Source organism: Galleria mellonella, unplaced genomic scaffold (genome assembly GCF_026898425.1).
Source record: "Galleria mellonella isolate WM207_F2 unplaced genomic scaffold, CSIRO_AGI_GalMel_v1 utg654, whole genome shotgun sequence".
NCBI lineage: Eukaryota > Metazoa > Arthropoda > Insecta > Lepidoptera > Pyralidae > Galleria > Galleria mellonella.
This window is the reverse complement of record NW_026442139.1, coordinates 407,330-432,704: the sequence shown is the minus strand read 5'-3', so window position 1 is coordinate 432,704 and position 25,375 is coordinate 407,330. Positions and strand designations below refer to the sequence as shown.

The following is a 25,375-nucleotide window of genomic DNA, read 5'->3' as shown; positions in this document are numbered from 1 at the left end:
CCTGGCTGGGTATATTGCTAGCAATGGGATTCTCAGTCTCCATTACTGACAATCCCTTTCCCCCCATATACATATATTAGTTTATATATAATAGTGGGACCACCTACCCTTTGTCTTTTTTCACAATGTTCTCTACCCAAACTTTGTCTGGAAGAAATTGCTTAGCGATAATGCTGCCTTTTTTATCGCTTTTTATTAAAAATAATTGTATTTAATATTTTGTAAATGGTGCAATGAAGTATAAAAATAAATAAATAAATAAATCTATGTAATTTATCGCACAGTACAAATTCAAAATGTTTATTTTTCTTCATTTCAGTTCAAGAATCTGAAGAAAAGACGTAAAAGGCCCTGCCATTAACCACATAAAGCCTTTTACCGTGCAACCATTACCACTCAGGCTAATGGATAATTACTTTATATTGCATTACTATTCATCTAAACCAATATTATAAAAAGAAAACATTAGGTTTTTTTATTTATAATGGATATATTTGAGAAATACTTAAACGATTGTAAGAATTCCAAAGTTACATTGTCAGCGACAACGATGGGCTTTTATATCATTAATAACATTTTTTTTATGTAACTTAGAATGGCAAACAAGCTGACGGCCCATCTGATGGAAAGTGGTAACCGTCGCCTATAGACATGAGCAGTACCATGGACGTAACAGAGCATACTGTTTCGCCCATGATACTCCCCATGCGTTGCCATTCCTGAGGACGCAGGTGTTATTCCTCCGTATCCAGTAAATCCACGCCATATCCCACTCTTCAAACCGAAGCATAGCCATGCAAATACAACTGCTTCACGGTTGAAACACGAATGGGACAGAGGTACTCAAGCAATCGACTTTTGTACAAAGTCTCCCTCTGATGATAGTTTCCCATAATAAATGGAAAGTATATTTCGATATTTTTTTTAAACAGTCTTATATTAATAACTGAAGTACTCACTAATCAGGATAATAAAAATGTCATGGTGAAAATGGTATGGTAACCCCGCCTGCGCTAACGGGATACGCTGGCGGAGCACTAGTGAAGGGTGACAGATGAGAATGAAAACAGGCCAGTTAGCCCATCATGATGAATTCATCAGGAATTAACGATGATAGTTTCCACGGGGAACCGCGAGGAGGTCGACCTGGTTGGGTATATTGCTAGCAATGGGATTCTCAGTCTCCATTACTAACAATCCCTTTCCTCCCTAATTGAGACACTACCCAAGTATCAGTAATATTAATATGCATAGGTAAAGGAAGTAGTTTGTTTATTTCCTGGTAGATCATGTGGTTTACTCGAAGAAATTAAGATGAACAAGGCCACAGTCCATTTGCATTCTGGTCACACGGCAGTAATACAAATTCCTGTCAATCATACCACATTGATATTTATTTATTAATTTTGTATTTATCATAATCTGAAATCATCTGCCTCTCTATACTAACTCTAATAACGAGAATTGTACAAACATATACATTGATATTTTTTATTGTTTCTAACCCTGCTATGAAGAACTGTAAATTTTCCAAGGTGCATTGTGTGTTCAACAATCGGCCTTAGGCCATGCTACGAAAAACCAGGTTGCAAACGGGCTTTCACGTCATACGGCAAGCGTGGAGCGTGGAGCGTGAAGCGTGAGCGCGGGCGCGAGCTCGGCGATACGGTCGCGAGCCAGCCTGCCAGTCGCGCGGCGCCCGCCGGCCATCTTGCACGGAGTACGTCCTCTCGCGACGCACCCTCAACCCTTACGGCGCTCGGGAATATCTCCGCTCTCCCGGCCGCTCACCGTACCGCCGTGTTTGCTTTACAATAGAATTCAATTTAACCTCAACGATATAACGCGCTTTGTGGCTCGGGACAGGTGTGACGTGAAGTGCTCTCGATACTGTGCTATGGTGAATTTTCGGAAATGTATGCTAGTGTCGTCGAGTGAATAATAGATCGGGGCTACCTCGGAGAGCCGGCACCGCTCCAGGTGGGTCGCATGTAATATTTAGTGGCCCTTGTGCCAGTATGCTCCTAACATTAATAAGTCTCATCCCTGTCACTGCTTAACGAGTTATAAAGACGAACGAGCCGAGGCAGAGCTTCACGCATTTAATGTTTAATTTGAGAAGTTCACCTCGATCCCTTCTTGAATGGGCGCGACCTTCAACGAGGATTATGTGAATATGATACGAGCACAGATTAACGTATAAATGAAGGGTGTGCGCATTGTGAAGCCCCGCGGATAAGCAGCCCTTTAATATTCCAAACGACACTGCTTTCAACTCGAACGTACTACTAAACTACTTGACCCACACTCACAAGCTTAGATTGTTTTGCTCGTGATTTTCTGTCCCTTCAAATAAATGCATAAAACAACCTTCAACCTTTCAGAGAGATAAAACTCGAGTACAGTCGAGGCCTTTTGAAAAAAGGAAGTCATTTATCAGAATGTCAATGAAATTAAATTGGATTCCATCTCGATTTTGATACTGTCATAATATACATTTTCCGTTGATATTTGCGGGTAAATAATTGAGGAAGCAAACTTGAGACGTATCAGTAATCTTAGCATTAGAGGTATCGCTGAACTAATTTGTCGTCACATAATTAATATTAAGCTGAACATTTAGCAGATGTTAGTTAACGGGAATGTCGCATAGTGCTACTATAATTAATAATAATTAACATCGGTTCGGGTGCGTATGAGGCGCATTAATTACGTAGGATAAACTTAGTAGCTTTGCTTTATTCGGAACGAAGCTCTAATTAATATCAATGCTGAAGACAACTGGTTGTGAAAAATTAGGTTGACTTATTAAAAAAGTAATTTTTTTTTTATTACATCTGCAATAAGTTTTACCTAACTTTAGACGGACTGTGTTTTGTTTTAAACACAACGCTAATGATCAAACATAACGTTGGTCGAAACACTAACTTTTTGTCGACATCCTGGGATTTCGTTTTTGCTGTTTCGGGTTTATTACAAAAACGCGGCTACCCTGTAACTTTTATAAGAGGATTAAATTTCCAAGCGAAATTGGCAACTAAAAGGGTACTCTGTTAAATTAAGCATGTTGGATTGAATTTAAAAATAAAGGTTACGATTTGGTTAAACCAATATAACAAATATGTATGGGTAATTGAAAATAAGAATTACGTGTTAAATTACGAAATATTTTCTTATCATTTCTTCTAGAAGTTGATAATAATCGGTTTTTTAATTAAATTGCACTAAAGAGAGAAATTTTAGGAGTGGCAATACATAATGGTCATTACAGCAATCAGCGATGTTCGTAATATCAATCATGACCACAACTGATTCTACACAGCAACCGAGCTTTCTGTAACTGATAATCATAGCTTTGTTAAATTGCATACCTGCAGGTAGAAGCATTTTCAAATAAAGTTTTCAAAGTTTGCAATGTATACGCGGTTATATACTTTTAGTTTTGTAGTTGGGCGTGGTCAACACTTGCATTGCACCTTTATCTATTACTTGTAATTTTGGCATATCTAAGTCTTTTTATATTAATAGAGAGACAGTGAGTTACCATACTAAAGATACAGATAACAATATACGGGTACAGTTAGAAGTCTTAACTCAATTAAACCCAAACACTAATTGAACTTTGATAAAGTAAATATTTGATTGATGTTACTGTTAACTGTGTACATGAGACGGTACTAGACTATTACTCTATTGAATCTAAACGTGACTTTGTTTTATAATTTATACATGTTTATTGTATTTATATTCATTAAGACCATTGACATACTGATCTAATGATTGACGCTGTTAAAAAAGGTCTCATACATTAACGCGTCACTACGCGATCTCGTCAATTTAACGCTTCACTAACTGTTCATCTCAAGTACCGAGCTTCCAAGCTCTTCGGGACTCCTATACTGTTACTTATGCCCTTTTCCATGTTTACCAAGTTCCTATATCTTCTAAATAAAACAAAACTTTCTTGTAATTATGTTTACTTACACAGAAAACATTTTTATGATTGTGCATGCTTAAGTATTCAAGTCAGTTAGTTGTTTTACTACAATAGATGAGATATTTCGAATGGATATTTTTAATGGTATTGTGTGCTATCAGACGTGGTTCGGCGAATGCGTAGGGTATACGGGCAAACTTCTTGATTTCAGCATCTGATAAGCGAGCAATAAACTTGCTTTATGCCTGCAATAAAAGCGAAGAGGCTGGCGGGCGAAGGACCCGCCTTCTCATCGTTTATGTCCCGCGCATTCCGGATTGTTGCCAGATGCTATTATGTTAAAAATTTTAAAATACCCCCTATTTTATGCTTCCTCAACAAAGATTTAATTATTAAAAAACGTCCACCGCAACGAGGACCGTAAATTATAGTGCTAAACGGTTTTTCATTACCATATTTGAAGCTGCTCAGATTCGGTCACTTCAATACTCGTGAATTTCCTTAATGTTTGTTGGGAACATGAGAAAAATGTTTTAAAGGATCGCACATGTAGAGCAAATGAACAGTGCAAGATTGATGATGCAAAGTACACAGCTAAATTGAGTGAAAACAGAAGTCAGGGCCGTGGGTGGGTTGGAATTCAGATGTACTGTGTCACTTGGAATTTCTTGATAGATAAACGAAGAGGATTTTTCGCATGATTGCCGTAATTGTGGAACGGTTCTAAAAATCAACAGTTGTTAATCAGAAGAATAAAAAGTTAAATATTTGCGAATATTCAAGTGAAATGAAATAGTACTTATAATTTTTATTTGACTTTTCTGCTTCTCTGTAACTTTTAGGTTCAAGCCATATATCTATATTAGCCCTTAGGGTACAGTGAGTACTCGTGTTTACAGTTAAACGTTTGCCATTGTTATCCTAAATTATAATGAAGTTAGTACATCCAACGGTCTTATAAAATAATAACAAGCAATAATCTGGTCCTTTAGTTAATGCTAGAGGAACGAGTCTGTATTATACAATTAAACTAATCTATTTTTATAGGGTTTAACGAGAGAGTATACAAAGTGAAATCTCTTTTAACTTTTACTCAATATTACGTGTAAAATATAAAAATGTATATATTTTTTTACTTTTGTAGAAACTGTTCGGTTACGTAATCAATTTAATCTGAAAGATTGCAAAAGATATTTTTTATTCCTTGGGAAAAGTTGTTTCTTGTTTTACCTTAACATTTTATTAAAATCCCACTGCTAGTCATAGATTTCTCCTCAGAAAAGAAACATTTTAATCCATAATACTGTTAATACGCTATACAGGAAGTTTGGAATGGATTCTTGTTTCGATTTTGCTCTCTTTTGCATTGGTACATAATACTACCTTAGTCGCCTTTCATAACATTTCGGGGATAAAAAATGACACGCTGTATCCTAACTCCATTTTTACGCAGGTCTATTTACGAATTCAGGCCAATGGATTGATTATGTATTATATTTTTTATTATATAGATAATAGAAGTCAAGACAAGATCAATTAGAAAATTTCAAAAACTATTTGCTATAACTTGAAGCTGGGCAAAGACTTAGTAAATAAGTTTTCAAGACGCCCCTGCGGAAATAGGGAATTAATCGCGAATAGAGCCTCCGAAAATAGTTTTAAATATTTATATTATTATGTTTAAAGTATAATTAATCATATTCTATTGTTATATCTCCATAAACAATCATATGGGAGCCCATTCGTTAAGTTTCTACTGTTTGTGATTACACATAGTCTCTGCGGAACGTTAAAATGTTTTATTTCCATGTCTTTATTTCGTAAATACCGAAGATGTTATTGTTCTTAAGCCACTTCTCTCAAGAGATTTAAAGGTTGTCTCCATAAATCTTATCTAGCGACTTTCGTATTTATTTTACTAAACCTGGGAGCGTTGAGATAAACCTATGAATAGAATAGAAATAATCTCTAATTCGAATATATTTAATCACAATTTACAATTGGGTTCGGTATGTTCTTATATGTTTATAGGTTAAAATTCTCAAGGAACTCAACAGGCACGGTTTTAAAAATTTAATGCAATAACTATATCCAATGATATATAATAATGTATACATATTTATTTATATGTACATATGTTTCTCTAGAAAATATTGAATATATAATGTCTTATATGAGTGTGATTAGATACTTAATTGACTCTGAGTTAATTTACTTGCCAAAATTGCGAAGACCTGCAAACAGAGTGTGCAAAGTACGTGGGAATACCACGGGAATCAATTAAACTTGTGAGATGTATCTAAACTTTTTCCACTCCACAGATGTAAATCTCGAATCACAAAATGTTTGGAACGCATTTACCTAACACGTTCCGTGAGAGAACGGCCTGTGTTCGTTGTGTGATGTTTGTTATATGTAGCTACATATTGATGCTTATTCCAATTCTAATATATATAATCTAATTTTTCAATGTTGCCATATAGGGCATTTCGTTTTTGCAATTTTGTGGACAAAATATTGGTTTGCGAAATTTTGAAGAAATTAAATAATGGATGAGATTTTTAAAGAAAAGTGAAACATTTATTTATTTATTTAGGGAACACCAACAGCATATTGCATTATAACATATAGGTATAACAAACATTAAATACAATACAATATTAATGCACACGCCTATTATAGGTATTCACAGCATTTATTTTTACATAGTTATACAGTGTAAGAAATTTAAGTAAATAACAAAAATAAACATGTAATCTAAGTTGTGAGCAATATCAGAAAATAAGATTATGAGTGAATTAAATTAAAAAAATATATATTATGACAATTAGAGTTAATTTTCATAAGATTCGATTCATAAACATGAATAAACATGGAAAGATTTTGATAATATTTGTAACAGTTTTAGTATTTGTAAATCTTATAGTAATATATACTCGTAAATTCAGTACAGTATACCAAGTTAGTAATATGAAGTCAGGCATAAGTAGAAATACGTTATTTGTTTTTTTTTTCCACATTTTTTATAGCGGTTATATGACAAAACGTAGTAAAAAGTAATATAAATTTGTGATTGGGAAGAAATGAATGAAATCATACAAAATTGGAGAAATATATATATATATATATATATATATATACATATATATATATATTATGCATGTATTATGTATATAAACCTTCCTTTTGAATCAACCTATTTATTAAAAAAAACCGCATCAAAATCCATTGCGTAGTTTTAAAGGTCTAAGCATACATAGGGACGAACAGACGGCAACAGCAACTTTGTTTTATACTATGTAGTGATGATGCTTTGTCTCCTTAGTTACATATTATACTTACTCAGTCTTACCCCGTCACCACACGGAGAATAACGTTTATTATTTCAGTGCCACAAATAAAATTATTGTTACTCAATAAAGAGCGAGTGTCGCGAGGTTAATTATGTCGTAATTAACACATATAATTGGGCCATCTAAATAACTCGTTTATGGTCAGTAAATATTTAACCGTAGCAGTTAAAACTGCCATGGGGGAATAGCTGGCGTTCGTTGCGTCACATAATATTTGCCATTATGACGCCGTGAGCTGTGAGTGATAAATTATTCAAGTCACGTTTGTTGCGAGTATGACGGGCTCGGGGGACGGCTGCCAGGAGGAAATCGTTGGCCTTCCTCTGGCAGGAAAAAGGGATGAGAAGCAAGATTGGGCCTGATAAGTCCGCAATAAAGTTGTTTTACGCAGATAATAAAAGCAAAAGAGTGGCAAGAGTAACCCGCCCGCTCACTTTAATGAACTACCGTACAAATTGTATTTCAAAAGTTATGCAACAGAACTTCAGATGTTATATCAAACGTTCAATATAGTAACACTATAGTCATACCTATCTCTAAATACGCAATAAGTACATTTTCCAAGATACAAATTCACACACACACACACACACACACACACACACACACACACACACACACATATATATATATATATATATATATATATATATATATATATATATATATATATATATATATATATATATATATATATATATATATATATATATATATATATATATATATATACATAAATACCAATAAACATTATAAATATGTAGGTATTTTAATTTAGCTGTGAAATCATGTGTTTTATGTACATTTTGCTTTGCTTCAAGGAATTTTTCTATCTTTCAAAGATAAATGAGAAATTGTTCGGATCGATACCTGCTTCTGATTTTCACCACCGGACAACCCGCCATAAACTAAAGTTCCATCCCAACCATCTGAATGAGCGGCGGTCCTTCACCGTGCTTTTTATATGGTACTTTTTCCACGCACAAGCACTCTTCGGAATCAATTTCCAGCAGCAGTATTTCCGAACCGATACGACATCATAATCTTCAATCGAAAAAGAGTATATTCCTTTTTAAAAGGCCGGCAGCACACTTGCAATGCCTCTGGTGTTGCGGGTGAACTTGGGCGGCGGTAGTCACTTATCATCAGGTGAGCTGCATGTTCGTTTGCTTCCCTGTTTTATTAATAAAAATAACTGTTACAATAATACCAAAATGAAAATAAAACCAACACGACAGTGAATCCTATCGATTGCAAAAATGATTGTGAAAATCAGAATTGGCAACGTTCTTGCAGAATATGGTCTGAAACAAAAAATCAGTCTCTATGAGGATCTTCTTCTTTGAAAGTTCTTTAAAAGTGCTCGACTTGACGCAGTGGAATTTTAATATTCCATCCAAATACCGTCAAGTGTTGATGGGCTTCGCTAAAGTTTGCGTTGTAATCCTTTTAGCAGCGTTGATTGAATTTTAGACAGATCAGATGTCGGCTGTGGTATACTCACAAGTTTGTTGGCAGCAAGTTTTATGGACTTTGATGTTTTATAATTCGTGACACATTTCATCTGCAATGAATAATTTATTATAATTATATTGTTTTAATTAGAATTTGGCAATAACAGAATGCCTTCATCAATATTCTCGTCACATTTGACAGTTATGGATATAATATCGTAATGATGATAATTGTAGTATATATGGTTATTATTTGTTCACCTTTTGTTTCATGAACTTGCTAAATGTATACCAACAATCGATTTTCATTTTTGTATCACAAATAAGGTCATTGAGGTTAGAAGTGAGAAAATGTAAATTATACACATGATATGAACTTTTAAAATTATAATATAAAATAAGACAGAAGAAAGGAGGAGCAGGGGGAGACCAAGTTGTACTTACATTAGGCAGATTAAGGTAAAAATTGGTATCGTGTCGTATGAAGAGATAAAGATATTCGCTGAAAAGCGTAGTGAATAGCAAGAGTTCCAGCGACAAAAGCGCAGCTCACAAACAATTACAAATACATTATCGATTGATTGTTGATTACTGATCTAATAAAATATATATTATTCAATCGTTTTACGTTTCATAATTAAAATAGAATTATTGTTCTTTGATAAATTAAATTTTTATTTTTATTATTTAGAAAAACTAAAATAGAATTGACTTTTTGTTTGGGTAATTCTCATATAAATATATTCTCTTTTAGCAACATTACAGAAATTATATTATTGTGACACACAAATAGACAATATAAAAAAGCTATTTGATTACGTAACCTACCAATTAGAATTAAGAAATGAAAATTTTAATAGGGTAGTGATGAAAGTAACACTAGGTACGCCTACATTTCGCCAAGCACATTTGAATTCTACATAGCAGGAGGCTGATTTTAGAGAATTTAGTTTTTGTTTGGTATTTGACAGATTTGAAACTAACTAACTTTTGGCCTTTGTAATCTGAAATCTAAATAAATCTTTGCAATCGATAGAACCATTTCTTTTAAGCAGTCACTTTAAAATGTACTTATATGAGCAGTACCGAGAGATACGTTTACTAGTGTGGAAAATACATTGCTTTTCACTCCAAATTTATTGTAGGAAACATATTCAGCGTATATATTCAGTTATTCTGCAGGTCAACGCTCTATTAGAGGGTGCCAACAACAACTAGGCATCGTTTCTGTGAACGCACTAACTACTGAAATGGTCGGACCCTATCCATTAGTAATGCCTGGGCCAATTATTTACGCCCGCCGGTTATTATGCTCCGGCCATGGCTTACCTTTGAAATGCTGCGTTGCAAGCTACTATAATGGAATTTGAATAACTTATGACTCCAACAAATTGAAATTAAATTTTCTTGAGAATGAGTTCGCTATTTGCTCGACCATCTGGTGCGTCTTGATTTATATTATTGTTCTGTAGTTACGTTGTTAGGATAGCGAGTTTCACTGCATAAAGCAAGACTAGTTGTACTGAGAACATATTATTTAAAATTGCAACAAACCAATTGAACAGCAAATTGTATTATGTTTTTATTTGAATGATTTTAAATATTGTTATTATTATTTCAGCCGTTAACTGTCCACTGCTGGATAAAGGACTTCCCCGTAAGGGGAATTTTGATAGTAGTTGCCACGCTTGGCAGGTGGGTTGGCAACCGCAGTCAGGCTTTAAAAGATGTTTTAAGAGTGACGCTGTTGCCCATCCCTCGCCGTTCCTTAACGCTTCTTACGACACTCACGGGAAAGGAAACGGTGGTCCCATTCTATACTCTGGTATACCACACACTGCAATTTTAAATACAAAATTGAATAATGAGTATTAAAAATCTTGTATGTAAAACAATTACCACAATAACAAGAAAATATAAAAAAAAATGATATAAGGTAAAAATTATTTTTGAGGTCACTACCGAATACTGTCTGGTGAAGTTGGTTCATTACGTATAGCACTGAGTTATTTCTCGTATGATGTTATTTTATAATTAACAACGGCATACTAAATGGCTGTGTTTCGGTTTGAAGGGTGGGATATGGCGTGAATTTACTGGGTACAGAGGAATAACATCTGAGTCCTCAGGAATGGCAACGCATGAGGGGTATCATGGGCGAAATAGTATACTCTGTTATGTCCATGGTACTGCTCATGTCTATAGGCGACGGTTACCACTTTCCATCAGGTGGGCCATCAGCTTGTTTGCCATTCTAAGTTGTATAAAAAAAAATAGATCTAGTCATTATCTCTCTTATGGACTTCCCATAAGAGATGACTGTTTTCTGCAGGACTAGCTCTAAAGGTAATAAGTAGCGAGGATTATAGATATAGTAAAAATGTACTGCTACTTTACAATACTATTGAATGATTAGCAATCAATTTTAGATTTGAAGACATACAATTACTTTCAACTAAACAAACAAACCGATATAGCAACACAATCGGCATATAAACACTATTCAATAGGCCGCTTATCAATGCTATTCCTTATCTAAATACTTGAAGATGGGACAATTGGAACAATGACAAGAAATTGTGCTAACTGGGCGCTGTAAGGCTGAGTGTAAATATTGACCCGGGGGGCAAACAAGGAGAATAAATCGGGAATCAAATTGAGCACGCTCCGCACTCGACTACCGTCGCCCGCCTTTACTGTTCGCGTTTGCTAATAAATGTTTTGTTTGCCTTCACTTGCTACAAATACTACAAGTGTTTTATTGTCCAAACAGTTACGTTTACATCAAAAGTATAATAAATATTGTTGCTGATCTTCTTAGTAGTTCTCCTTGTTATATTATAGTTCACTATCAAGAACTCCTTTAAAGAATATCATCGCTATCATTGTTTTCTGCAAAATTTTGATCTGTCTCACTTTCTTAATTATCTTTTTTTATTGTTCTATCTTTATTAATAATTACAGGACATAAATCTTCACCAATGCAAATTATGCTTCTTGATTTCGAGCAACATATGTCAGTGTCGTTCTTTGGACGAATGGTCTTAATACGCCTTTTTTACTTTTGGCTTGTATTCCGAAAATTTAAGCCCGCAGAGTCCATACGTGTTCTATCGACTTTGCGGCTTATGGAGGGTGTTTTTCCGGATGCACTAAAAATTTCCTATTGTCACACAAGAGTGGTGATAGAGACAGTAAATTATAGACTTTTCAATTCTTCCCGGGAGGAGTAATTTATATAAATTTCTTGAGAAAAATAAAATTTTGTCAAAAAGGTCCACTCCATGGTAAATTTATTCTATGAAGCCTCTTCTTGGACACTATCTATTACCATTTGAGGGTATCAACATAGTATATATATTTATATATTTTTTCACATCACTCTTCCATTATATGTTTATATCAAATATTAAAAGTATAATTATATAATTATAAAATGTACAATATTATTTAAAAATAAATGAAACTTCAACAACATAAATCAATAACTAGCCAAAATTATCTCCACGTTCTCGAACCTCCTCGTACTCGAAGTAAAGCTCTCCATAACGCTTGTAGCATTTCCCCGTTGGAATGCCTTAGATATTCTTTGAGCCAGATATATGTTATTATAAAAAAATCAATAACTTCAAACACTGTAAACTGGAGCCACAAGGTAGCTTTACTTTTTCACATATACGAAATATTGTTCATTTTTGAAAAACAAATATATATATATTACCACATTTCATTTGGAAACATACATACTCTTTCATACATAAATTGGTGTACTTCATTAATTATTAAGCTTTTTTGAAATGTACTCGTAACAATCATGTTTGTATTCAATGCGACGGGAACGAGAAATTTGATGTAACATTTTTTTATTTCATTTCCAAATATTCGAATTCGAACGTTACATTCCCGCGTTCGTTAGCAACACTGAAATATAATCCAACTAAATTATATTTCAGTGTAACGAACGAGAGATATTGTAACGATGGTAATATATTATAATTTCCAGGATGTAATTCGGCCACAAAAAGGTCTGACCGTTTTCTCAACTGATGGTTTTCGTATAATTATGCAAACATTTTGAAAGGTAGGTAGGAATATCATTGTGGGCAATTTAGAAAGGATATATGTAGGTTGGGTAAATATCGAACAAGCATTAGGAAGGATTTAGTTGTAATAACAAAAATAACGAGCTCTGACCATTTTCTCGGACTGATTTGTAATGGGAACTTTATGACCATGATTTTAAGTTGGCAATTTTGAATGGATACTAGTTTAAATACTTCAAATTATACACCCAAAGCCGTGTAGTCCTGACAACGAATAGGCCACCCCTTCTTTTCTCGTGGGTATCGTAAAAGGCGACTAAGGGAGCATAAGATATGGGCAGCGGCGTCCCTCTTAAAACTTGTCCAAAGCTTAACTGCGGTTGCAAGTTCGCCTGCCAAGCGTGTCAACTACTGGCAAAACCTTCCAAGGGGGAGGCTTATGTTCTGCATTGGACAGTTAAAGGCTAATATAATAATGATGTGATACATCCGAAAGGGACTTTGTATAATGTTGTCTGCTCTGGTACTCGTGCATTGGTGTTTCTGCCGTAAAGCAGTTGTGTTTGCATGGCTGTGCGGTTTAAAGGGTGGAATATGGTAATAAAATTTAAAGATGTGGAGGTATAACGTCATAGTTCTTAAGATTGACAGCAAAAGAGGTGTACCATGAATAGCACTATTCGAATCTATAGGCGACAGTTACCAATTTAATTATTTAGTACTACAAGTGCTTTAAAAAATAGTGGCCTTGCCTTGATGGTGGGAGCATAAGACGAACAAAAGTCTTTCTATGAGAGTTGGTAGCTGAGAGAGTAAGTGATTGAAATGGAATAAGTCCGACTTTATCATAATACGTCTTCATATAATATAGAACAACATACTTGATAAAAAAGGAATATCTAATCGTTTTCTTCCTTAAAGCTTTTAGCTAACAAAAAATGTTGCTCTCCTGACAACTCCCAATGAGAATAATGCTCGTAAAAGATGGGATATTTTACAACAACAAAAAAAAAATCTGATTTGATGCCACAATGGTATCAATTTATTAGAAAAACCTTGGCTGTGGTATATTTCCTAAAGTAGTTTCCATAGGATATATTTTGTTACTATTAGGAAAATATTATATTTCATTTTGTGTTCGGTTGATCGGAAAAAAGTGGTCAAAAAAAAGAACATACTTTTTCATTCCAGCTACATATTTTTATTTCTGGAAACTAAACAGTTTGACACAGTTTCATGACTGTTTGTTGAATTAGCCATTAACTGTCCACTGCTGAACATAGCCTCCTCCATAAATAGGGTTTTGCCAGTAGTTGCCAAGCTTGGCAACAGCAGTTAGACTTTTCATGATGTTTTGAGAGAGATGCTGCTGCTCATCCCTCCACCATAAGTTCCCTTAGTCGCCTCTTACGAAGAAGGACTTAAGAGGTAGCCCATTCTGCACCGGAACCTACACGGCTATTTATGACTGTTTAATACCCATAAATAGCAATGTATGAGGGGGACATGAGTATTTTTATACCATTATGTGACTTCGATTCGGTCGGTTATTAGCTTATCATTTTATGGTGTATAAAAATTACTTTAACGTTTCACCCTTTATTTAACATGCAATGGATACAACTTGCTTACCTGAATAAACAATAAAATCCAAACGAGTGCTGACGTCAAGGACAGGAGGGCACCGAGATTACATTCCCGCAACTCGCGGCCGCGTTACGCAGACACGGTATTGTTCCTCTGTGACCTACGAACCCGGTTCCACATCTACATAGAAATGGTAACGTCGATTACAAATACACGATCCTGTATAACATACGCGTCTGAATTATACATGTCTCATGTGAATGTGTGAGTCGGCATGCCCGTAGGAGTAGTAAACGTGTAACTTATTGCGTTCCAACATAACAGTTATAAACCTCGAAAAAATCATCCATAAATTCTTCTTTATTGTCCTCTCGCATCTGATAGCTAACTCCGGTCGAACTTTAAATAAATAAAGGGGCAAGAAAATAGTTAAAACTTCCATTTTTAATTAAGACGACAGGGCTACTTTTTTTTGGTGACCTCTCTTAATTTTTCACTTCTTTATTTCCCTTCATTAAAAGTTTGAGCGTTTTCAATTAAAAAGGGACGGCCACGTGTATCGGCCTCGATGCGAAATAATTGAGTAATTGGTGATTTAATAAATTTGATAGCAACAAGATTATCTTTATTCTCATAAAGCATAATCTTTGTTCTTTTTTTCGTAGAGTGAAAAATTCTGCGCTATAACTTGCTGCATTACAACGTTTCGGCAAATTCTGAGAATAAAGTGGATAATCCGACTGGAATTTATTAATTCAGTAGGCTTCTTAATTTCTTCAAGTTTAAAAATAATTCTGCAAGCGGTTCGCAAGCTTCAGATTAGAGGGATATAAGATCTATGAATTTAAGTATGTATATAATATATATATATATATATATATATATATATATATACTTTTAATATTTGCATGTGAATTAGAAACTTCTGATTTTTGAATGAGATTGATACTACATGAACTGTATTAGCCAATTATTTTAGTAAGTATCGGAAAAGTAAGAATGCTCTTTGTCTGCATTTTTGTCCTAAGCGCATTCTTGCTTTATGTCACATAAACAACTGCTCTACTACTACTAGTAGTCTACTAACTTTCTAATTCTTAAGCACCAGAAATTTCTGTACTGAGTTCAGGAGCTGAGTAATTTCTTTTCGGCTTAAAGTTTTTCTGTACTGATCTACCAGGTAACAGAGGGTCGTCATCTGCCTTTTCTTTATTCGAGCAATCAGCAATATTCCTTATCTTTTCGCATAATGGCTTTACTATGTTATGTTAGGCTTTCTGTAAGTTTCTAGTATGATAACAACTATATATAAATTCAATTTTACTCTTATCTAGTCTTGTAAGTCTTCCAAACCGTTTTTTATACATGATAAGGAATTCTACTTTCTTAAAAAAATACTATTACCCCTTTCTCTAATTTGTTAAGGTTCAAGTATTACCAACTGCTATTGAAAATGTCCAATTTCAAAGATATATAATACGTTTTAATATTAGAATGTTAAAACGTTAATTAGGAAACGTTAATTGTAAAGTAATTTTATTGTTTTAATTAGAGAATTAGAGTTACTCAAAGGGGGGATTCTTGGGATAATGTAAGTTCTTTGGAACGATAGAATTTTAACGAATATCCTTATAAAAGTAAGATAATGGGCGTCTTCGCTCCCTTAAAAATGTTCAAAAACAGGAAACATTAGCAGAGGCCGGCTCCAGCGGCTACTTGAAATTAAATTGTATGAACGCAGTGTTTAATGATCTACAGAATTAATTACTTTGGAATTAGGGATGTTTATACTGTGCTTTGTGCTAACTAAATCCACTAAACTGGGACTTATCCTGGTTTAGTGATAATCTAGTCGAATTCAAGCGACATTCAAAAGAAGGAAATCCTTGGTTTTTACCTTTTTTTTTGTTTGCAAGTTAGTATATGACACTTTCGCCAATTCTGAACTGATTCTAATGTTTAATTTTGCAAATGATAGATTTCACTTCCGTAGTGATCTCATATTAATTTTTAACCGAATTCAAAAGGAATATGGGTTTCAATTCGGTTGTTTTTTATTATATTTATGCTTGTTACCTCATAACTCCGATAGTTCTAAATGGATTTGGAAAATTCTTCTTTTAACTCAAAACGATATACTCACAGATTGGTTTCATAGAGATTTTATAAAAATCGATTCTATTGTTTGGTTTTAAATTCAAAATTATTGGTTTTCCCACAACTGAAGTAGTTTTTCTTTATGGAACACAATCTTTAACTTTGATGCTATAATCTTTTTTCGTAGCTAAGTTTATTTATTTCTCATGATCTCTTTTCTTTTGTTAATCTCTTCTTTCTTTTGTCTATTTCTCAATGTACTATAATGTAATATAACAAACTATCTTTTATTCACCCATTTTTAAGATTTTTACAACTCCACCCATTAATACAATATATACAGGTATGAAATTTTTTTGTATTAGGATGTCAAGCCGACTATCAACCTTATGGGTAGTAGCTATCGTTCCCTATTAATATTTAAAATAGGATCTGAGTTGCTAATACGCTTAATACGTTGCTGTCCTTTTATTTTATATATATATATTGTGATTGTAGACGCATTTAATGAAGTGTCATATTGTATGTAATTCTCATTTTATAATTGTACAAGAAAATTCTTCAATAAATTTGTTTATAAGAGCTTTAAATTATAGCTTACGGAGGAGTCACGATCCAATATCAAACCCAATATCTCGCTGTTTATAATGATTTTCAATATTGTTTATTTATGTTGAATGTTTGCAAATAATAACGTTGTTTTGATATATTTTATTATATTTATCTTTGTAGGTGTTTATATGCATCCATGTATGTATGTATATGTTTGTCTGTATATATATAATAATATATAAATGTATATAATAAGAAGGGATATATGTATTTTATATTAGTTCCTTATATAATCGGAGTTTACAGAAATTTATACAAATTCACAGATGTCTATTGCCTCTTTCTCATAGCACTAGTTTTAAGATTACAACGCCAGGCAATTCTAAGTTATTGCGGTTTCTTGGAATACTAATTAATTTAGTAAGTCGTGAATTTTAGTAAAGTTTTATTTTTATTTTATAACGCGCTTTGACGATCTCAATGCTTATTAAAATTGTAGCGTTTGAAGGGCATTGGGTTGTTCTATGCGACTACATATTTATGAATATAATTTAGATATGGCAGTTGTTGCGTAGTTAACTCACGCATTTACGTGTATGTTTATAATTGTTGCTATTTTTGTAAAAAAAATCAATATACTTACATATTATTAGAGAAATTATTATTTTGTAGATCTTTCGTGAGCTTTATTGACGAAACCAATATTATGGTTGAAAACAGAGAATTAAGTGCTAGTTTTTTTTTATATAATGGGTCATAACGAATGGTAACCCCGCCTGCGCTAACTGTATACGCTGACGGGGCACCAGTGAGGGATGATAGATGAGAATGAAACAGCAGGTCAGTTAACCAATCGTGACGAATTCACCTAGAATTAATCACAATAGTTTCCAGGGGGAACCACGTGGAGGTCGACCTGATAACTCTCTCCGTCCTCCCTATATCTAGCAATACTAGGCCAGTTATAGGGGAATCAAACCCCATTACTAACAATCCCTTTTCTCCCTATTATGTGCTAGTAGGTTATTACCTACCTGTTTATTAGTAAATTTTTGGCCTATTATTAATGTAAACAGTAACTCATGAATTTGAATTCAGTGAACATAAGATAATCACTAACAGTGCTTGGTTAGTTTATCTAATTTTTTTTAAATTCTTTTGCGGCGTAACAAATGTTCTAATTATACGAGTAAGTACTTTAGATTTTACATACATTGTAATTTAAACAACAATTGTAGAGTTGCGATGAATTAATAATGAAACAGAATCTAGCTAACGACGTCGTTAGCGGGCCGCGGGGCCAGCGACGACCAACTTTTAATGTAGATACTTGGAAACTCATACGTGAATGATTTAAAGGGTGTCACAGTGTACAATTATAAGTGGTAATGAACGGAACATGGTGTTTTAAGGCCAAGACAATTTATGGGACAATTAATACTACAATTTTATTGAAAAAGTATGAAGGAAAACTCTTAAAAAGTCTGTTGTAAATTTGCTATGTCTGAAGTCTCGCCGCCGCGTATGCTCCAGTATGGAATGGATCACCCCTTCCTTTCCCGTGGATGTCGTAAGAGGTGAATAAGGGAGAGCGAGGGATGGGTAGCAGCGTCCCTCTTAAAACATCCTCAAAGCCCTAACTGAGGTTGCCAAACCGCCTGCCAATTACTGGCGTGGCAATTACTGGCGAAACTCCCCTTATGGGGAAGGCAGTGGAAAGTTAATTGGTAAAATAATAAAGCAAATTTTTCCTCTTTTTTTTTATGTATATTTTACGCCTAAATGGTCTTTTACGGCAAAAAGAACAGAAAACTAAGAAAGAAAAAAATGTTTTAAAATTTTTTTTAACACAAAAAAAAAACTGTTTTTATAAATTTTTGCTAACAATTTATTCTGTGAGATACCATTTAATTGTTCTCTTTTTAATTAGTACCGCCCTGTTCGTGACGCCTTATTCAGAGGAGAAAACGAAGACAACAATTCATTTAAAAATTACCCAATTTAGTATTTTTGTTAGTACCTACTTCCAATCAAATTTATAACGATGAACAACAGCAGTTAGTGGAATAATTAAAATCTGAAGCTTTCCATCCTCGGGGCTTTTTAAAAACGTGCCTAATAAATATAAAAATTTCATCCCAACCATCTGAAAGAACGGCGGTCCTCCATTTGCGTTTTATAAGCTACTTTCTTCCACGCACAACCACACTTTGTAATCAACTTCCAGCAGCAGTATTTCCGAACCGATACGACAACGTAACCTTCAAGAAAAGAGCTTCTTCCTTTTTAAAAAGCCGGCAGTACACCTGCAATGTCGAAGGTGTTGTTGGTGATCATGGGCGGCGGTAGTCACTTACCACCAGGTGAGCCGCATGCTCGTTTGTCCCCTGTGTTGTAAAATAAATAAATAAATAAAAGTCCAACGATGCACTACGAACTCTTGTATTGCAAATGTTTATGGGCTACGGTAGCCACTTTCTATTAAATAGACTGTCAGTTTGATTGTCCTTCTTAAGAAGAAAAATTTACATTTTTCATATACTACTTGTAAACAAGCATTTTAATTCACGTGTCACATTTTGCCAGGTACTGTAAAAATGTTGCTTTGTGGTCCCGATATATTTGCTACCATTTTCTTTCCCGTAGGTGTCGTAGGAGATGTCTAAGGGAATTTAGTGGTCGAGGGATCTACAGTAGCGTCTGTCTTACTCGTCTTCTCGTTTTCAGTAGGAACGGCTCTGTTACTTATGGTAGTTTACCACTGTAGGGATTTTGTCAGTATTTGCCACGATTGGTAGACAGATTGGCAACTGCGGTTGGACTTTGGTGATGTTTTTAGAGGGACGCTTCTATCCATCTCTCGACAATTAAGCTCCCTAAGTTGCTTCTTACGACGACCATGGGAAAGGAAGCGGTGGCCTATTCTATACCGGCACAACACGGCAGTTAGGGGGGAAAAGGAATTGTTAGCAATGGAGTTTGACAGCTCCATTGCTAGCAATATGCCTTATTAAGTCGACCTCCACGTGGTTCTCCTTGGAAACCATCGTGAATCGAGGTAAATCATATCATCCATTAAAAAAAAACACGGCAGTTAAGGGGTTTGTTACTAATGTGGGCTACCAGTCCTATTGCTAGTAATATACCCTATCAGGTCGATCTCCACGTGGTCCCCCTGAAAACTATCGTGCTGAATTTCTGGTGTATTCATCATGATGGACTAACTGACCTGTCTTGTTTTGCCATCCTTACCTATCATCTCTCACTGGTGCCCCGCCAGCATATACCGTTAGCTCAAGCGGGGTAACCGCTTCATTATCATCCATTAAAGAAAAAAAACATGACGGTTGCAGAATAATAAATATTACAAAATAATAAGTTGTATTAAATTCAATATAATAAGTTACAATGCGAAATCTCAACTATGACAATGCCGATAATAAAATTCCTTCTCATTTTCTTGTCCTACGTCGCATTAATTTGTCGTTTGATTCCGTTTCACTCTGTTTTCCCTCTAAAATTGTTATAGTAAACGTTCATATGTAGCTGAGTGTTGAGACAAAAAGACATCGTTTTTATAATTCGACCCTATTCCTATGACGACAAACGTCAAAAGAAACTTCTACCTGCCCGCCACTTTGATCAGTGACGCCTGAAATGTAACGAAACAAGAGGTGCTTTGAACAAATGTTATCACAGTAGCTGTAATATATATAAAAGGCTTTCACTTTCATCAGAACATCACGGCCACAAAAATCTGAAGTGGCCGATTATATTACTACGAAATGAAAACATTCCGACCTGTAACGGTGTATCGGCAAAAATAATAGATAGTCACGAGAGAGCACAATTATATTTTAATGGCTTTTTCTATGTTTTTTATCCTGAACACTGTATAGGATTAACATATCAGGCTTTAACTGTACACAGCTGAACGAAGGCCTCCTTCTTGGGGGGTTTTGCCTATAGTTACGACGCTTGGTACATGTGCTAGCAACCGCAGTTAGAATTTGGTGATGTTATATTTATTTATTTATTTATAAAAGACACACCAACAATATGCTCGCAATAATTAAGTAGACAATATACAATGTTATTAGTAAGTAAAAGAGAAAAACTACTATTAAAAAATGCTTAAATCTAAGTTAGAACAAAAGAAATCTTACTCTTCACTACCAAGCTTAAGGGCATATGAACACATCGATTAAAGGTGTATACAGCTCTCACAGATAAGCGTCAATGTACACTAACTAACAATTATACAATTAGAAAAGACCTAACTACCAATCCATATTATTAATAAGTCTAGTAAACTGCACTAAAGAATTACAATTTTAAAAAGGAATCTGCTACCTGTCGCTCGACTATTAAATTTCTTCAGTTGTCTCTTACTACACCCATGGGAAAGGAAGAAAGATATATGATGGAATCTATAATACAAGTATCCTTATAGGAGATCAAAGTTTTGCGACCGAGCAGAAACCAAGAAAAATATTTTTCTAAATAAGAAAGAAACAGAGAATAATTTTTAGAATTTATGAATTTATTTATGTACTTGTAAAATGGCAGTGGATAGTAATATTTACTATTGGATAATTTTATCGTTATCATCGATTAATCACGAAAAAAAAATGAGATCAAATTACCAAAGGAAGACTTTGTACAAATGTCGTTTGCTTGCGTACCTTTGACTCATTTGTGTTTTTGCCGTGAAGCAGTTGTTTGAATGGCTTTATTTCAGTTTGAAGTGTAGGATATGGCAGTGAAGCAAAGAGTATGGAGGCTTAACATCGTAGTTCTCAGGAACGGCAACGCATCAACGGTATCATAGATAAAATAGTATACTCTTTTATATCAATTGAACAGTTCATGTCTATAGGCGACGGTTACCACTTTTCATCAGATGGGCCCTCAGCTTGTTTGCCATTTTATGTAAGTTGCATTAAAAAAAAAATCGCTCGCACTCATTCATTTACATTTTTTATATGAAAATATAATATTTTAACCCAAATTAAACCTTACGATTGTTTATCAAATTTCTTTCTACAAGCCTTATCCTAGCAATTATAACGACAACAAAACAAATAATTTACCAAATAAATACAGCTGTTCTGAAGTAATGTGCTTACATATAATCGGAAATTGATTTTTATTTATATAGACTTAGAGGGCAAAAGAGAAAGGGGAAGACCAAGTAATAATTACATGGGACAGATAAAGGAAACACTAGGTGTCATGTCGTATAGGGAGATCAAAGGTATGGCCTGAGATAGAGCTGGCTGGAAGAAGATGCAAGAATTAGTTGCACCGACAAGAAGAAACTCTTAAATGAAAAGAAAAAAGTATTTAATGTTTCAACGCTACGTTTCTTTCATTGGTATATTTTGTCACATTTGAAGCGACATTATTTTGCAGAACAAATTGTACTGGGGTACTTAATTATGCGAAGGCGGTGTTTTTCTTTTCTTATTATTATACTGTCACTCGAGGAAAAGGGATTCGTTGAAGGGATCAGTCCCATGAGTGCAGCTAAGGAGGCCCAGTATGATCAATCATCGTTCCGTTGACAGGCTGGCACGCGGCGGGGAAACATAGCCCAGTAGCCTGTTAAGCGTAATGATATACGACGTTTAAGCAATTCCATTTTTCGATGAGAGCATTCCGACCTAGTTGTTTACTACGCCTACATAAAAGACCTCAGTGTATTTCAATAGAATTCTTGCAAATTGAATGGCAAATAATAATAAAAATCTTTTAATAAAAGCAACTAGGGCGCACAAAATTTTAACAAAGTCAATTTTTATCAAATATAAACTATTAAATTACATAAAATTAATTGTTATACTTATAAATAAATAACATTAACTTAAACAACTTTTTTTTTATGTTAGCCAGCATGTGAATCATTCTGCAACGATTCAAATACTGGGAGTCTGGACGGTCCGCATATACCCTTAGGGGGGGGGGATATACATAACCAGGTCGACCTCCTCGCGGTTCTCCCTGGAAACTATCATGGTTAATTCCTGATGAATTAATCATGATGGATCAACTGACCTGTTTTCATTCTCATCTATCATCCTTTACTGGTGCTCCGCCAACGTATCCCGTTAGCGCCGGTGGGGTTATATATACCATACCATTTTCACCCATAAAAAAAAAATACCCTTAGGATAGCGTTAGAGCTGGCCCGGACCTTACGCATCAGAGATGTGCACCACTTTCGCATAGCAGCGTAGAAACAATTAACATGCGTCTCGGCGAACATCCCCGATGCATTACAAAACCGGGTCAGTCCCAACAGCACCCTTAACGCATTAATAATTAAATTAAGCTGATGGTTCTGATGAAAGTTGCAACTCTTTTACATAACTAAGTATTATTGCTGTGTAGTTCCGGCATAGAATAGGTAATGTAAATAAATTGGGTTCATCATCATCATCGTGTCAGCTTTTAAATGTCCACTGTTAAACATAAACCTTCGGGGCTTTGCCAGTAGCTACCACTCTTGTAGGTAGATTGGCAACCGCAGTTAGACTTTGGAGATGTTTTAAGTGGGACGCTGCTGCCTATCCCTCCCTTAGTCGCCTGTTACGAAACCCACGGGAAAGAAAAAGGTGGCCTATTCTATGCCAGGATCACACGGCCACATAAAATGTGTTACATTTGTGAAGAACCGGGACGGACAGCTAGTTCAAATATAGTTAAAGGAATGTAAGCAGAGCGTTTGAAATATTACACTCATATGGTTAAACGTGTATGAAATTTATCATGCTAGAAAGCTTACAACAAATATGCGGCTGTGCCTACACTATTTGTCGCGCAAACGCTGTGTTCCTTGTATAATAAATGCCCCCATTTGCATGTAGATCCGTTACGACAGTCCATCGAGCAAGCAACCGATAGCAGGCACCCTATTTCCGGACACTTGATACGTACAGTGTCGTCCGGAGCTTTCAACGGACCACACATATCCACTTGGCATTTGCTGACATAGATTTAATACATATTCAAAATGACAGAACGAAATAGTAGAAACGGACTACAGTTGTCACAGAAACAGTTTTAAGTAATACTAGCTATTTGCTTTGGTTTCGCATGAGTTAGAAAAGAGAGAGTCGAATTTGTCTTTAATAGGCAAATTTTTGATACTTTAGTTTCATCAACGTCATCGTATCAGCCTTTAACTGTCCACTGCTGAACATAAGCCTCCGTCTTGGGGGGTTTTGCCAGTAGTTGTCATATTTGGCAGACAGATTGGCAACAGCAGTTAGGCTCTAGAGATGGTCTTAGAGGGACGTTGCTGCCCATCACTCGTCTTGTCTTAGTTGGCTCTTACGACGCCCACGGGATAGAAAGGTTTGGCCTATTCTATGCCGGAACCACACAGCTAATTCTATAGTAACGAATTATTTTTAATAATATCAGAGTTCATATCCAGTAAAGAGAATATAATTTGGAAATTAACGACACATTTGGAGGGAGAATTTTTTATACCTGTCATCAACTTCGGATACAAGTATAAAATTTCATAAGCCGTCCCCATAAACTATCTGGCGCACCTTGACGCCGCCGTTCTGTTCGTCCTCGCCGGATTGCCATAGCTCAGACCCTTCGACCCGAATAGAAATTGCTTTTTCACTTGTCACGAGGCTCGTTGATTATGAGCGGGCTGGAATAAATAACTTTCCTTGGAAATAATATCGACATGGGTGATTTCGTGAAGGCTCGACCCGAGTTGAGTGTTGCGCCACATTGGAATACCTTATGCTTAACAATATTAGGATGCCCGTAAAACACTCACGTGTGGATTATTTTATAAAGTTATGTTACAGAAAATACAAATGCCTCCACAACGAATTAGGCAGTGAGAGTTCATTTTATTCATTGACGCACTTAAGTGGGTATTGTTGGGCTCTCCAAAAGAGCGTCCAACCGTCGACGTATCAATTTCTTTGCAGCGATCCGATTATCCGTAGAACGATTCAAGCATCCCTCGGATCCATCAAACATTTACAAGACAGAATTTATTGCAGTAATATAAAAAAGCTTCGCTATCTTCGGCCCCGTGGGACGCCGCTATAAAAATTGCTCAATGCGATGTGCTCTTACAAACGACATTAATATTTCATGAGTGGTCGGGTTTCGGTCAAAATTATGTCGCTTTGGCTTTCATTCATATTTAGTGACATTTTTATATGAGTTAAAATGTTTAATAAAAAAAGGTAATACTTTTTATTTGAAATTTATTCATTCTTGGAATTACGTACTATAGTTAAAAGTGTTCTCAAGAGAAAATGTCTTGAGATGTTCTATTATAGGAACCGAGACACTGACAGGATCTCATCCATG

General features: G+C 35.0%; 1 protein-coding gene across 2 annotated transcripts in view; it reads left to right on the top strand.

Moving 5' to 3' along the window:
* The first annotated feature begins 1,689 nt into the window (after positions 1-1,689).
* The window catches only part of LOC113514522 (neuroligin-4, X-linked-like), a 103,755-nt gene continuing 80,069 nt past the window's right edge, over positions 1,690-25,375 (top strand). For both annotated transcript variants that reach the window (XM_031907977.2, XM_031907978.2), the window contains exon 1: positions 1,690-1,980. The gene's annotated coding sequence lies outside the window, so the exon portion shown is untranslated. The remainder of the gene's footprint in view (positions 1,981-25,375) is intronic.